Source organism: Pleurodeles waltl, chromosome 2_2, assembly GCF_031143425.1.
Source record: "Pleurodeles waltl isolate 20211129_DDA chromosome 2_2, aPleWal1.hap1.20221129, whole genome shotgun sequence".
Taxonomy (NCBI): domain Eukaryota; kingdom Metazoa; phylum Chordata; class Amphibia; order Caudata; family Salamandridae; genus Pleurodeles; species Pleurodeles waltl.
Genome location: NC_090439.1, coordinates 266,917,180 through 266,933,155, shown reverse-complemented (window position 1 = coordinate 266,933,155; position 15,976 = coordinate 266,917,180).

Here is a 15,976-nt window from a genome sequence, read left to right as displayed (position 1 = left end):
GTGCAAATCCATGATGTCCCAGGGACACCATTGCCTGAGACACAGGAAACCAGGGTGCTGAAGAGCAAGGTACAAAAGCTGTCGACCTCCCCGTGCTCCATGTGGTTGGTGGAATGGAGGGAGCCAGTGGGCCACATGGGCCTTGGGGATCCCCCTTTATGCCTTCAATGATCCTTGCAAGTGTGGGTGTCCCAGGGAGGACCTGGCACCCCCTTTGAAATCAGAAAATAAATGAGGAACAAAGCTGCAAAGTGTACTGAAAAGAGCATGCAGATCAGCTCACTTCATATTCACTCAAGGCTGTTTTAGATCATATGAGAGGACTGGAGACCTCCACAGTAGAGTTGGGGTAGGGAACGGCCTGCAGAATGGGTGGCCAGCATTAGACCTGCACAGGCTTTGAGCCCTGATTGGACTGCTGGCAAGTGTGGGGCCCTGAGAGTGGTGGGAGGGTGGTGGAGCCGAGGAGGCCACAGGAAGAGCAATACAGGAGACGCAGTTCAGGAGGGAAGCTGTGCCCAGCCTTTAAAGGTGACTGCCATTTTACCCGCAGGGTGGTGCCATTGCCCCCATCTGGCTGCAGTCATTGAGGAGACCGAGAGCTGGGAGGAAGGGCTGCAGGTACCCCATGTAGCCTGGACCCCTTGGAAGTGGCATGGAAACTATGGGAGAACAGCAGATGTTGGTCGTCACCACGTTTGAACAAAGGATATGGTGGCCGCCATCTCAATTGAGCTGTGGGCTACGGCCCAATCCTGTTGTGGCTGGGAGGGGTCTAACCTGCCCCCTACGGCTGCTCTGATGGTGACCCATGAGGTCAGCATCCCAGTGAAGACTAGGTGAACTCTGTGGGTAGCTGTTTGGGCTCAATATATTTGTGTACTCTCCGTTAAAGTGGGAAGAGGAGTGCTGGAGGAGACTCCTCTCCCCCTGTGAACTTGCCTTGGGGCCTCCGTTTGACAGTGGATTGTTTTCCCAGCACAGTGGTTTCTGACTTTTTGGGTGAGGCCCCCAGGACAGTAGTGGACTTGCAGAGTACATCAGTGAGGTTGGATAGTGACTGGTAGGTGGCCAGGCGACAGTTCCTGAGCTATATTGCTGACCCCTCGCAATGGTGTGCACTAAGCAAGGGGCCCCTGTGTCAGTGTTATGACAGCAGTGTAGGATCATGGGTTGCTAGGTTCAAGGATAGATTCAAAATCCAATAAAGCAAACATTTTGGTAGCTATTCCTGACACAAAAGATGTCTTGGAGCACAAGAGAGAGGTTGTGGTGATGGATGTGGGACTCCTGTGAGCAGACTACTTCAAAATGGGTCAGAGGGTCACGGATGTGGAATAAACTGCAGCCCGGCTGAATCCATCAGTGGCAGATCATGAGGAACATCTGGCAGAAGGAAGTGAAGGTCCTCTTGGTGAGGGTGGAAGATGCTAAGGGGCACTCTCACAGATTTTTTTTTTGTTTGGTGGGGTCCTGGAGAAAGCAAAGGGCACTTGGAGGAGTTGTTTGTGGAGCAGTGACTGGCTAGCTTTGGAGGTGCTGGAAGGCAAGGTGATGCTGTTGTTTTCTGTGGAAAGGGCACGTGTGGCCACCCGATGCTGAACACTGCGCCTCTGCCCCTTGTAGCTCAATGCTTGAACGTCAGGAACCATGATCATATTCTCCAGCTGTCCTTGGCTCCTGGGCCTTGGTGGATTGAGAATAGTCCAGTGAGCATTTATTCTGTCTATACAACTTTGGTTCTACGTAAATGTGAGTCCTTTTTTGGTGTCAAGAGACATTTGAGACAACATCAATTTAAATATTCTTTGCTGTTCCCACCTTGGATCAGGGTGGAGGTGGGTCCTATGATGCACTTCTTGATGGAAGCAAAGGAGGTGTGGGGCAGGGCATCTGATTCTGCACGATCAGCCTGGGGAAAGGACCCACGACTAGCAGACTCTGCAGCCACGGCTAGCCGAGTGTAATGGTTTGAGAGTGGTTCCCGCCAGGGCAGAGGCATGAACAGAGCAGGACAAGGTGGTGGTGAAGATGCGGTATGGACTACTCTGGGCCTTGGCAAATTGATGAGAGGCATTTTCTCCCACCTCAGAGCCAACACAGGAAGGATCAGGTAACTCTGGGGTTGATAATCAGGAGGTGGATCCTCCAAGGATAAAGTCCATAACTTTGGATGAGGTCATTTGAGGCGATGCTGTGAAGCAGCCCGTCTGACCTTTTGGAGGGTGTGAGTGTGTATTTGTATGTGTATACAGATGAATGGGAGTTGGGTGACGGTCTCCTGGTAGTTCTTTATCCAGGAGACAACAACTGACCTTTCAACTTTAGAGGACAGGGTGGTAAGCAAAACACATAGAGGGTGAAAGGTACCTTTGGCGTAGGGGGGTGTTCTACAGCTGCAGTGTAAGATGACAGGTTGGGAGGTGTGGGGGTACTGTTTGAAGGTGCTGTAGTGGTATTTTTTACACCAGATATCTGGTGGTTGGTCGATGGTTGCATGGGACAATGAGTAGGTATAGAATTTGGAGAAAATGGGTTCTTCAACTGTGGATGGGGGCACCTCCCTAAGCATCCTCTTCTAGAATATTAATGGATTTGGTAATAAATTGAAGAGGGGGTGGTGCAGCACTTTTTGGTGTGGCAGGTCCCAGCCTGTTCCTCCTTTAGGAGACACATCAAAAGGGTTCCTGTTGTGACTTCTTGGGGAGGGGCAGGCTTTGGATACTAGTTTGTTCAGGCTACTTAGCTAGGGCCCTGGAGTGTCAGAATTCTGGTCTTGAGGTCCACACTCTTCCAGGTGATGCAACATGGGCTGGTTCATTGAGTTTTTGGTGGCTGGTGGGCAGTCTGTGGAATAAGGAGTATTTGATTATGGCTTCCTGGTATTGTCCCCCGGGACTGCAGGATCCGGCCCTGGAGAATATGGGGAAGTAGATTGCAGATTTCCAGGAGGCTTTTATGTTGGTGAGGGGGGGCCTCAAGTTGACCTTGTAGTGGGCTGAGGATTGTATGGTGCTGTCGGGAGAGATACCCAGGGTGGCCTGAGGCTACGCTTCTTCCTAGGGTCAATGGTGTTGGAGAATTTGTGGTGGATAACACATCAACGGAGTGGCAGCTCTCTTATGCACTAGAATCTCATGCTTACTGGCACGCTTGATACAGGGGTTACTGATATTACACTACAGAAACATTGTCTATCTGACTAGACTATCAGATTACTCCCAAACAGTTACAGAACTGTGGGTTCCTGGGCCCAGCCCTCGGTTGGGCTGGTGGCTGGATCTATCGGAGCTGACGGACTGGGACACCTACTGTTATGTATTGCAGACATGGGGACACTATTTTTGGGAAAACAATGAATCTGTATCCATGGGAACAGTTATTTGGGAGGCATGCAAGACAGTGCTCTGGAATCAATTGATTGCACACGCGGTGGGAAAGCATAGGGAACGATTGTGGAAGGTGAGGGAGCTGGAGAGGGCATTGTCAGAGAAGGAGGGAGAGTATGTGGTGTGGCTGGAACAAACGGGGCTTGGCATCTGACTCTGTTGCAAGAGGACTCTAGGCAGCATGTTCATCAGGAGGTGTGGACTCTGTACCAGGTGTGGCAAAGCAGACTTTATGAGACTGTGAACAAGCCTGGAAAAATGCTGGTATGGTTTGCTCAAAGGGAGGAGGGCCAATGCTGGATTCCAGCAGTGTATCTGGTGGCCAGAGGAAGGGCTGAAATGCCCATGGTGATTGTCTGGGTTTTTGCTGAGTATCTTCATGGCTATATGCCTCTCATCTCTGGTCAGGGCGCTGGAAGGCATGCACGGGTTCATGTGTGATCTTCTGATGCCCTGTTTGGGAAGAGAGGCCCAGGAGTTGCTTGAAGCAGAGATTACAAAGAGGGAGCTTGCGGAAGCCTTGTCCCAGCTCAAAAGTGGGAAGGCTCTGGGTCCCAAATGTTTCTCCCAATAGTTTGTTAAGTGCTTGAAGAGTATGGTGCTTAAATCTCAGCTTGCTTTGTTTTCTGGTGCTTGGTCTGGGGATTTGTTGGTGAGGGATTTATGGCAGGTGCATGCCATATTGATTCATAACCAAAGAACCCCCAGAGGACTGTGCTTTGTATGGGCTGAATTCCCTGTAGAATGTAGAGACTAAGGCCCTGATTTATACTTTTTGACGCAAAACTGCACTAACGCAGTGTTGCTTCAAAAAATTTAGCACCATTATTTAACACCACCTGGGCATTATATTTATACTATGATACTGGGTGGCACTAAAACTAGTGTAGTCATTTTTTTCAACGTTAACCATTGCGCCTTGTTGTAAGGCAAAATTACGTTGACGCCGGAAAAATAACTCTAATCCTTTTTACAACATGACAACATGTTGTAAAATGGAGATGCACCATTTTTGCCCGCAATAGTGTCAAATACAGATGCTAAGGGAGAAAACAGTGCAAATGAAAGTCAAAATGGACCCACGAAGCCAGGAGAGACCCCACAGAGACCCAAATCAACCAGGAATGAGCCAGGAGGACACAGACAAGACCCAGGGGAAAGAGAAGAAGAAGCGAAAGTGCTGTTTCAGTGCGGTGGAGCATGAAATGCTGGTGAGAGAGGTGACAGAGTATCAAAATCAACTGTTTGTCACCTCAAAATTGGCCATTGGAAGGAGAGAGGCAATTGGCAGCAGATAGTAGATAAGATTAACAGTGTGGCAGAGCTCAGGAGAACCGTAACAGAGTGCAAGAAACACTGGCATGGCTGCAAGCGAAGGACAAAGGAAAAAATGGCAAGGAACAGGAAGGCAGTACTGCAAACTGGAGGTGGGAGTCCAGCCCCACAAGGGGACTTGGACGAGATGGAGGAGATGGTTTCAGTGGTCATCCCGGAGGAAATTGTCACAGGAATTGCAGAACAGGACAGTGCAGACTACCAGGAAACACCACAAATGCAGGGTAAGCTGCATGGGGGAAATTTATGCTAAAATGTCAAGTGCAAGAAGGGGGAGGCACATAGGACTCACACAATGCATGTCAAAGGAGCGCAGATGGACACATTGTACATGAAGCAAGTTGCACCATGCTGACGTAAGCTACACATGTACCTATGCCTTCGTAGTGCCATGCACCATAACACATACACAAACTGGACATATGTTGATCACCAGGCCTAAATACCTCCTTGTACATATGCAGCACTTGGGATGGATGACATGTGTAATGACTGTGCCTCTGGTTGTGTCATCACAACATCCCTTTCTATAGTCATATCAACCATACCAACACAACCAATACTTCAGAGACTAAGAAGTCAGTCAATACCATTCCTGGGGTAACGTCATAGTTGTGTCCCTTGAAGTAACACCTTGCAACTGCCTTGCCTTATTGCCCATTAACATGTGTGCTGCATCTCACAGCACACAAGTCATTGCAACTGTCCCAACAGTACCCATACATGTGCCCAGAGCATCACCACCCTGCACATTGACAGCACATACACATAAGGCAGCCACCACTCCACCATGCAGTCAGGATGCCTCCTAGGTGCAGGGAACAAAGAACTGAACAGGCACTGGGGGAATAGCAGGCTGGTCCTGTATCATTGGCAATATGCCACTACCCATACCAACTAAACTGGTGTAGTGTTGAACCACACATCTAGATGCTGAACAGAAATGTGGCACTTCAGAAAGTATGTACCACAGGTAGCAAACAGTAGGTCACAACAGTCACAGGCTGAGACCACAACTACTCTGACACGACCATGTGGGACACATGTGAATGGGGAAATAAACACAAATATACAGCACATGGGGTATGACTATGAACGTAATGGCATATAATTCCAAATTGACGGGCGGTGGATGGTGCATGGGTTAGTCTGGTGTTGTTAAGACTGCCAGTGTAGTGTACCCTTTGTGGTTGGCAGTATGAGTCACACGCTGGGATGGCGGGTAAAAATCTGTCTGCTCATGGTAGATCTGTGGGGCTACTACAACATTGTTGATGGATCAAATAGAGTCAATGCCAGTTTTGGGGTGCATTGGGTGTGACAGGACACGCTGCACTTAGCAATTCAAAGCAGGCAGTGGAAAGGGAAAAGGGCCAGGGTATGGGACCCCCTGCACTGCCCATGCCAGTTGCATGGGCTGCGCAGGTGCACCCAGGGGCACACCACACCACAACACTACCAACCTTTGCGTGGGGGTTTTACTGCCATGAAAAGGCTAGTGGAAATGAGGAAACAGACGTGGAGCTTAACATTGAAAGTTATACTGGTCTGGTGTCACAGGACAGCTGTAATTGCAAGTCTTTAAGCTGCTGGAAACCGGTGAGTGCCAGGCCATTGGCCCATGGGGTATTACCCATTAACAACAGTTGTCACTACCACCAGTGCTGTTGGGGTTGGTCAAATAGACAATGGTAGTCAGGTGCCCATAGGGCTGACACACTTGAAATGAGGGACCAGTATGACTACCTGCGCGTTCACCATCAAACTAGCATCAGGCCTGGACCTGAGTTCATCTCCTGTTAACTGGCTATGCATAGACTCATTTACCATCAGGAACTGTCACATACATAATGATGTACCCTGCAGAAATCTTATACCAATGCTGGCCATCTCTGGGTCAACCCCTCTGCCTGTGTCAAATTAGCTGCACTGCCACCATGCTGCATCTCATGTATCATAGTGCAAGGAGGGCTGCATTGAGAGGGAGGGCATAGGTGTGTAGGAAGGTGACCCCACCCGCACAGACCGAAGTTGACATTGAATTCTGCTAGGTCCATGAGTGCTATCCAATGTAGCACACATACAAAAACATCAACATGAGGAGCTATCAACAGTAACAAGAGCATGGTGTCTTGGCAATGCCATCCCTGGGGTGGTGCAAGGTGTCAGCACCACATGGGTGTATGTGAAACATGTAAGAGTGGGACAGTGAAAAATTGCCATGTGTGGTGCTGTGACATGAGCACAGCAACACCCATTGCAAGGCCTCACCATGGAAATGGATGTATAGGGAGGGTTGACAACCACAAGATGGTGTCAAGCCACAAAAACGGATATACATCACACCTAGAAGATAAGACACAGCCAATTGCACCAACTGGGCTTCCCTTCATGTGACACGTGGGTGGGGCATAGGGCTGATAGACTGCAACCATTATGTACAGGAACAATTTTGGGGTATTAAGATGACAATTGGCCTCCGATAGCAAGCCAGTGATGTGACATATCATCTGCCACAACACAGGTAGACTGCTTTTACACCATCTTATTGCAGAGGATGATGGATCTTCTGCGGATCTGCCTGTCCTGGAGTACTTGATGATCTGGATGACCAGCTGACAACCATCAGCCAAGAGACCCTCCAAGAAGTCCTCGTATCCCTCCAGACACCACCTCCAGTCACAAGGAGGAGTATTAATGTAGCAGCCATCCCAGTGGCCCCAACAAACACCCCAATAGAACGACCTGCCAGTACCAACACAGCTGAGGACTTCGAGGACCCAGGGACCAGGTTTGAGAGGACAGTGGTAGGAGTCCAGCGTGAGCCTGCCAAGGAGGTGCCGGTGGGGATGCAAACTATGACTGCCAGCCTAGAGGGTATGTGCACGTGCACCATTACGGCCACTGAACAGACAGCAGTCAAACAAGGCACATACTCCCCAAATCATGGAGTTCAGCAGTGTCTGAGGGACATAGCTGCTGCCATGAGGGGAAAGGCCACAACAACTGCCCTACCAAACTGGCAGCAGCGGGATTGAGACTGAGCTGGACTCCGTGCAATGGGAGGTGGCCTCCCTCAGGGCAGACATGGCTGCCTACCACAGGGTTTTTGCTTCTGTCCCCAAAAATCAGCGGCTCCTCCTTGCCTCAATGATGCCATATGTAGTTCCACAGATGGCAGCTGCAAGGAATTGGTTGTCCACATCTCCAACAACAGAAGTGTGTGTGGCCTCCCTCTATCTCCCCACCACCACCATCAAGAGCAGAGGAGACACAACACACTTCAGAGGATGAAGATATGGATAAGATCATCTTCACTCGTAGGAGTTCCCTGTAGCACAAGCCCATGCCACATGGGCAGTGATTTTCCTTTGTCCTGTGCTTGGCATCACGTCTGTGTTAGCACAGTTGGAGATATGCACTCTTCGGCGACACACTGTTGGCCTTTCTGCTATGGACTGCAATTGTCTCTCACTTTTTAATTGGCAAGTCATGTTCCCCTGTACTAAACAACACTTTACCCAAGCATGTCCTATGGCATGTCCCCAACCCTGGACTTATGTTGTTTCACAATTGGATGGATTTCATTAATGGGGTCACAGATGTGGACATTGTAAAAATTGCACTACAACACTTGTAAATAAACACCACCTACACAACCAGCATGTCTTTGTGTATTGTGACACATCTACCTCGCTTAGGAATTGTAATGTGTGTAACATGTCTTTAGCCACAGAGTGTCAGTACAAGAGTGCAGGAAAATGGGGACACATATCTACGCACAAGGTTCCTACATGATGAATGTCGATGCTGGTCTCATCCCCTACAAGCAATTCATTGAGTATGTCAAAAAATGTTGAACACATGTATGCTTCACATACTACATACGGCAGGAATGGCTGTGAAACAGTTCTCAGGCAATATAGTCAGCTGGGAGTCCAGTAGAACATATTGGTGTGAAACATCTGTAATTGCCACTGGTCAGTTTAGCAGGATAGATGTTAAATGTAGGCAGTTGTCAGGTGTCCCACAGTGTCCAGCATTCCAACACAGGACCCAAACAATGACAGGCGAATTACCACACCTACCTGTGCAATACAAAGTTAACATAGTCACCTTGAGTGGTGGGCACACTGGATGGCAGATGCATAGAAAAGTAGATGTGTTGTAGCTGCCAATGTGACAACTCATTTGTAAGAAGGTGATGAACATGTCAAGAGAGGGATTTTGAGGCAGGACGGAATCCCAAGGCCAACACACGATTTTCACTTTATGCTCATGGGAAGACCCTGAGACCCATGCATATGACACAGAAAGTAAGGGAGTATCCAAAGATTTGTAATACAAAGTAAACTAAACTGAAAAGAACGAAGTACTATACTTAACCAACAGCTGACCTTAAATACCCTATGCTAAACTTACCCAACACATTTAAAAACACACTCTAAACATTGGCCCCTCACCCCCCTAATATTACGACACATATGCAGGACAATACCTATATTTAAAGAAATATATATTTTTTGGTATATTCTTTTTTTAACATTTTTGTGTTTTCTTTTTTTATACAAAACAAAAATGCCCCAACATTATCCCCACCACACACCCACAACGTAACCTGTAAAAGCTAGAAAAGTGACCTCCCCCAAGCCCACGTATTCTAACTAAACCACTAACTAGTCTAACCTGACACTAATCCCCTAAAACCCACTATAAAACATTAAAACAAATGAGGAGGGAGGGGACAGAACTGGGGGTCACAGAAATAAAGCCAATTACAGCTTGGCCCTCTTGAGGGTTTTATTTTTTCAATTAACTTAAGTCTCTTTGTGTTCTTTTCTACCTCCTTCTCCAGACTGTCCAACTTTTTAAGGACCAGTGTTATATTCCTCTGTAGCTCCTTTATCACATTCATGTCCATGGCAGCAGGTGGTTTGGGCTGTGGTACAGATGTTGATGGTGTAGAAGCTGGGGCTGTATTGGTGGTGGCGGCTGTACTCCCCTGCACAGCTATGGAGCTTGGGGCCAGATGTAGCAAAACAAAAATTTGCGACTCGCATTTTGCGAGTTGATGCGACTCGCAAATTGGAATGCAGGGAAAAAAAACGTGCCGAAATAGCGACTCGCACCCGGACTCGCAACGCAGTGTGCGAGTCCGCAGATTGCGAGGTCGCTTTTTGCGAGTGTGCAAAAAACGAACTCGCAATTAGCGAGTAGATGTCGCAAATTGCGATTACCTTGAAAATTGATTACAGGTGCAGCAGAACACTCCAGAAACCACTCCAGAACACTCTGGAAACACTTCCTGGCACATGATGATGACATCACAGCCAGGAAGTTTACTAATACACCTGGGAGGAGGCAGGACCACACCCTTTTATAACTGCCGAATTTCACACAGGACAAACAGCAGCTGCCATGGAGGGAACACCAAGGAAGAGGAAGCTGAAATTCTCTGAGAGGGAGCTGGATGTGCTGACAGAGGAATGCTGTCAGCACTATGATGACTTGTTTGGGAGATCAGCCCTCAATGTTCCTGAAGCCACCAAGAAACAGCTGTGGCAGGACATACAGGACAAGATTAATTCCCTGGGGGTGAGCCATAGGACCATAGACGACATAAAGAAAAGGTGGTATGACCTCCGCTCCCGGACCAAGGAGAGGGTGGCTGAAAGGCTCCGGGAGATGAGAGGCACAGGAGGGGGACCATCGTCTGTGCCACCACCCACACCCCTGGAAGAAAGGGTGGAGGAAACCTTGGAGCAGGAGGCAGTGTCTGGATTTGGGGACCTGGACACCTCAGAGCCCAGCACATCAACCGGTGAGTACCATGTGATATGCCTGTACCCCTATCAATGCCATACCCCCACCCACCATGTACACAGGGGCATGCACAACCAAGATAGCTCCATTTCAGGGTAGCAAATGCCAGAATGATGCATTATGGGAAATGTAGTCAAGTAGGCAGTTCATAGGCAAATGTTTATTATGAAGTGTACAATAGATAGTAGACACTGACAGTCTGTTCCCCATGTCCCACAGGTCTCCAACAAGACACCACCAACACTCCAAGCAGCCAGGCCCATGAGGACACCTCAGGACCCGCCAGCACCCCCACCTGCACGGTCAGCAGCATCCCTGCAGTAGCCACACCTGCTGCAACAATTCCACAAGAGGCTGCCCCAGCAACAGGCAGGGATGAGACAGGTGGAAGCACAGGGCAGCCACCACTGCGCAGGCGTCGCAGGTCCATACCATCAGGGCTGCAGTCTGCATCCGGGCTACTTCCTCCCAGCACCAGTGAGGCACATCTGCTGCGTGGTCAGCGCCTACAAAATAGAATTTTGGGGAGGATTAGTGGTGTGCTGCACCGCTTCGTGCACAATAACAATGCCAGCATGCAGCACCTCAACACAAGGATGGACATGATTTGCAATAACACTGGGGACCTTGCCCTTGCCATGAGGGAACTGGCGGGAGGACCACTGGCCCAGGCCGAGGGTGGGCGGCGCAGAGATCGTCAGCTCATGCACAGACTGGACAGGATGGCCACATCCATCGGCAGGCTCACCATGAACACCAGAGGCCTGTCGAGGAGGACAGTTGGGCTGCAAGTGGAGATGGGCCATTTCGCTGGGGATGTGGCTAGGGGCCTGGGACGTCTGACCCACATTATAGAAATGATGGAGACACGGGAAATGTCGAGGGGCACAGGGGAAACACCCCAGGACAGTGAGGAGGGCTCGACAGTGAGCAGTGTCTCTGTCACTGACAGCAGGGTGCTCAGGAGTGTCAGGCAGAGCACCACGGAAGCACCAGGGACCAGCCAGGCTGGCAGGAGGGGCAGAAGGTCTTAGAGATCACCCTGGACCATAAAATGTGGCACATGACGTGAATGTGCCACATGCCTGGTTAGCATTTTCATGCCCATGGACAATCAGTACTTGTGAATAGTTTCATTAATGCACTAATAAAACAGTTATTTTTGTTCCACTTAACAAATGGAGTTTTTGGTCAATAGGTGAGTATGGTGGGAGTTGACACGTACTGTCCAAAATATTGTGTTGCAATGTGTTCCCGTCTCAGTCTGCCTTGATTAGCTATACTCCTATCCCCATGATGGCGATGTGGTTGTTCTTGCTCTTCATCGTCAGGATCTGGGTCTGCAGGGGTGAGAGGTAGCCCACGTCCGGTGGCTATGTTGTGGAGGATGGCGCATGCGACCACAATTTTGAATGCGGTAATGGGGGTGTATTGGAGGGCACCTCCACTGCGGTGGAGGCATCTGAATCTTGCCTTCAGGAGTCCGAAGGTGCGCTCAATGAGGGTCCTGGTCCTCTTATGTGCACTGTTGTAATGCCTCTCTGAATCATTGCTGGGTGTTAAAAACTGAGTCATGATCCAAGGCCTAAGAGCATATGCACTGTTGGGCACAAAAAGTACACTGTTAGGAAGTCCAGATTGTCGTGCACAGTGACCTGTGTGTATGTCTGCAAGTGTCTGTGGCTCTACCTAGGAGGTAACCGTCTCCGAATTCCCCACGTTCCAGGCGTTGATGTATCCCACTATGCCTAAAAATGTATGAGTCATGGGTACTGCCTGGAAACTTAGCTACAATGTCCGTGATGACATAATGGGCGTCACAAACAACCTGAATATTGAGTGAGTGGGTACACTTTCTGTTGCGGAAAAGGTGTTCTAGATTAGCAGGGGGGCATATTTGAATGTGTGTCCCATCTACACACCCTATGACATGGGGAAAGTGGGCAATGCGGTAAAAGTCCAGCTTGGTGCTGTTCATTTCTGCCTCATTCCTTGGTAAGTATATGAAGTGGGGCATGTGCGTGACTAAGGCATCTAGGAAGGCCCTGAGGAACCTTGACACTGCACTTTGGGATACCCCACCTGCCACAGCAATGACCCCCTGATAGCTCCCTGAGGCCAAGAGGTGCAGTGAGCATAGCACTTGCACATGCATAGGGATGGCGCAGCCACGCAGAGTCTGGTGTTCTAGCTGTGGTTTGAGTAAATCTATTAATTCTAGTATGGCTGCGCTGCTAAGGCGGTATTTGTCATAGATCTCTTCCTCAGTTTGCTGAAAAAGAGTCTGCCTTGTTCTATATATCTTCTCCTGTCTGTGGCCCCTCCTCCTCCTCTGCTGGGCTGCGTGGACTCTCCTTCTCACTGCTATCAGGTATATCTCCGCCATCTCGTGTAACCCAGATGCCTTCTGGGTCTCCTTTTATACTTTGGTAATGGTTACCACCTGCTCTGAGTTAGTGGTAAATGGGACATGCAAACTGGGCTTTTTGCGACTAATCGCAATTTGCGAGTTGCAATTGCATAAGGTTTGCGACTCGCAAATTGCGACTTGGTATTTGCGGGTCGCAAAATGGGGTTGCAACGGATGCGAGTCGCAAACGGGTCCCATTGCTTTTTTGCAAGTCGGAAATGGGCTTTTTGCATCCCATTTCCGATTTTGCACTGTCGCAAATAGCGATTCGGCCCGTTTGCGACTCGCAAAACTTTGCTACATCTGGCCCTTGGTCCTCTCTGTGTGGCCAGTGTGGGGTCCCCCTTGTTTGAATGCCCGCCATTCCCCAGTGGATCTCTCCCTGCAATAGCGGCGTGCCATCCTCCGGAACCCAGATACCACTGCCAGGATGTGCCTATAGCGGACTGCCCTCTTCTGAAATGCCCACAGTTCCTCATTGTTCAAGTTGGCAGCTGTTAAATTGATACAGGCAACCATCAGCGTCCGCATTGTGTGGAGTATGTACAGATTATTAGCTTACACTTTAGTCTAATTACACATGCACTCCAACTCACATTCCGGATAAAACAATGACCCTGATCAACACATCAACAACGCTGCTTTAGCATCATCTCATTGACACCAAAGCGCCGCACAACAAGATTAGGAACAAAACCAAATTAGGTGTGCATTCATTTTGTGCCATGTGTAACAATGCAACAGCAGCGTCAACTTCACATAGATCAGGGCCAATATTCCTCATCCTCCTTGTCAATTTTCAACCATACATCACCAGTATCTTGAATATGTCTTTTGGAGTATGGGATGCAGTTGGTAACCATAAAAGCTCAGTGTTGACAGATACACATGCAAACCTCATCAATATGTTATCTAAACAGTGAGCTTCACATCTACCTACAAATGTGTTGTTCCTCTCCCCTGTGCCTCAGGGAGGATGGCCATGCAATCCATCATCTCAGCTGCACTGGTCATCCACCAAAGCATGCCCACTCATACATGGAGTCAGGGAGTGGACCATAAGCTAGAAGGGCTGCCAAATAGGAAGCTGGCATCCATAGGACTATCACATCTACATTCATGTGTCCATGTGTAGACACCCATCAATACCTGATCTGCCAATACTACTCCTTACACACTCATATCCATGCCAGCACACATCTATCCTTAACCTGCAAGCACGCCTGTTACATTCCACATAAGAGGATGGAGTACAAGATATGGAGCACCATACTGGGGGACTATTGCCCACCCAGTCCTATATATACATTACAATACAGGGATGCACCAAATTGTGTACACAATGTGCATCACTTTTGTTGTGAGAATGACAATGTGTCCAAGTGCCAATATTCTCACTGCGGTACACTTCTTATTCACATATGGGCCTACATGTGGCTTGCCTTCACCTTGTTTACACAATGCTGCCCATTGAGCACCAGAAGCCTCACAAGATATGACTCTCTGCTCATGGATAGGAAACCTTTAAATGGGACACAATGTCACCATCCAGCCTACTTTAATATCTGATCACTTGACAGCTTATAATTTCTAGCATTGTGTGCAGCACACATGACTCACTCACGCACAGGCCAGACATTATCACACTTACTGGATACATCTAGGTCCTTAAATTTTGCCACTTTGCCAATGGTGTAGGGGTAGGTCCACCTTTAAGATATGGATGAAAAACCATGCTTAATGTCATATCAATGTTCCTACTAGTGGACAACATATTACAGTGTTTATTATTTTAGAGAAGTGAGCTAGTTACCCTGGTGTAAAACAGTGCAACAGACACACCACTGCAAACTCACGATGACACTGACACTCGGGTGAGTGAGAGCCACAAATCTGCACACTTACACTGGGACTGAGACTCATGTAGTGCTACACTCTGCAACAACCATATGTGGCCAATCTATAGAGGATGAACTCCATGGTATAAGGGGGAGTTAGGTGACAAATACATGACACAACCCTGGTGCCTTGCAAGACAATTGACTCAAGTATTCAGGCTTGTCCTGCAAAGCACTCAGAGGCACTTAGTGATGGACATGTGGCTCAATTATTAGTCTGCAATGATCATGCATTGAGTAATCCATGACTGATGTGGCAAAGTTGTCTGAAAGTATCAAATGCCCCATTTCCAGTCCCCCCTAAGGCCGGTAATCCCTCTTTGCTAACATTATGACAGGGATATGCATGTGAAATAATGACAAAGTAGCGCTATACATAGATTGCCCTACTTTATTGACACAATCCAGTTAAATATGGTAGGCTGGTGGTGTCTTGGAGTATCATGCATGACACTATGTCGAGGCACAGGTTTTGCCATGGCCCCTGAAATGTGCGACTCAGTGATGGTTGTGCATGACTCACCAGATATCTGACCTGCATTGGTAAAATGGTAGGACATGTGAACTCCATGTGTAGACTGGTGCAGTTACACTTCTTTCTGGTTGCATGCAACCTGTCCCCAAGCATTGCATGCAGCACTCCAATACATCTGCTACTGTCATTCAAGAGCAGTGAACAGTAAATAGTATGCCAATGGTAGACTCACCAACAGGGCCATTAATCACCACACCAAGATGGTCAAGCAGATCCTGCCCCCTGGCCACCAGATCTGCCCAGTGATGCTTGACTTGATGCTCGTTCCAAGTGCTGCGAAACACCCACTTCAGTTGGTGGAGCACCTTGCCCCACCACAGCCAACTTGCCTGCGTCCAGTAACATTGGATTACACAGACCTCCCTCTTCAACATTAATGGCAGGTAGTGGATTACCAGCCACACAAAGCCTCCAAGCTCCTCCTCTCCCATCCTTGTCAACCTCCCCTACCAGACATAATTACCAGGTACAGGTTGATTAAAAATAGAAGTAAATGAATAGAAAGGAAACTTAAGGCCCAAAAATAAATCCCAACTAACCCAATTTATAAACTATCCCCCGGGGCGTGTCCAAGATGGTGGCGCAC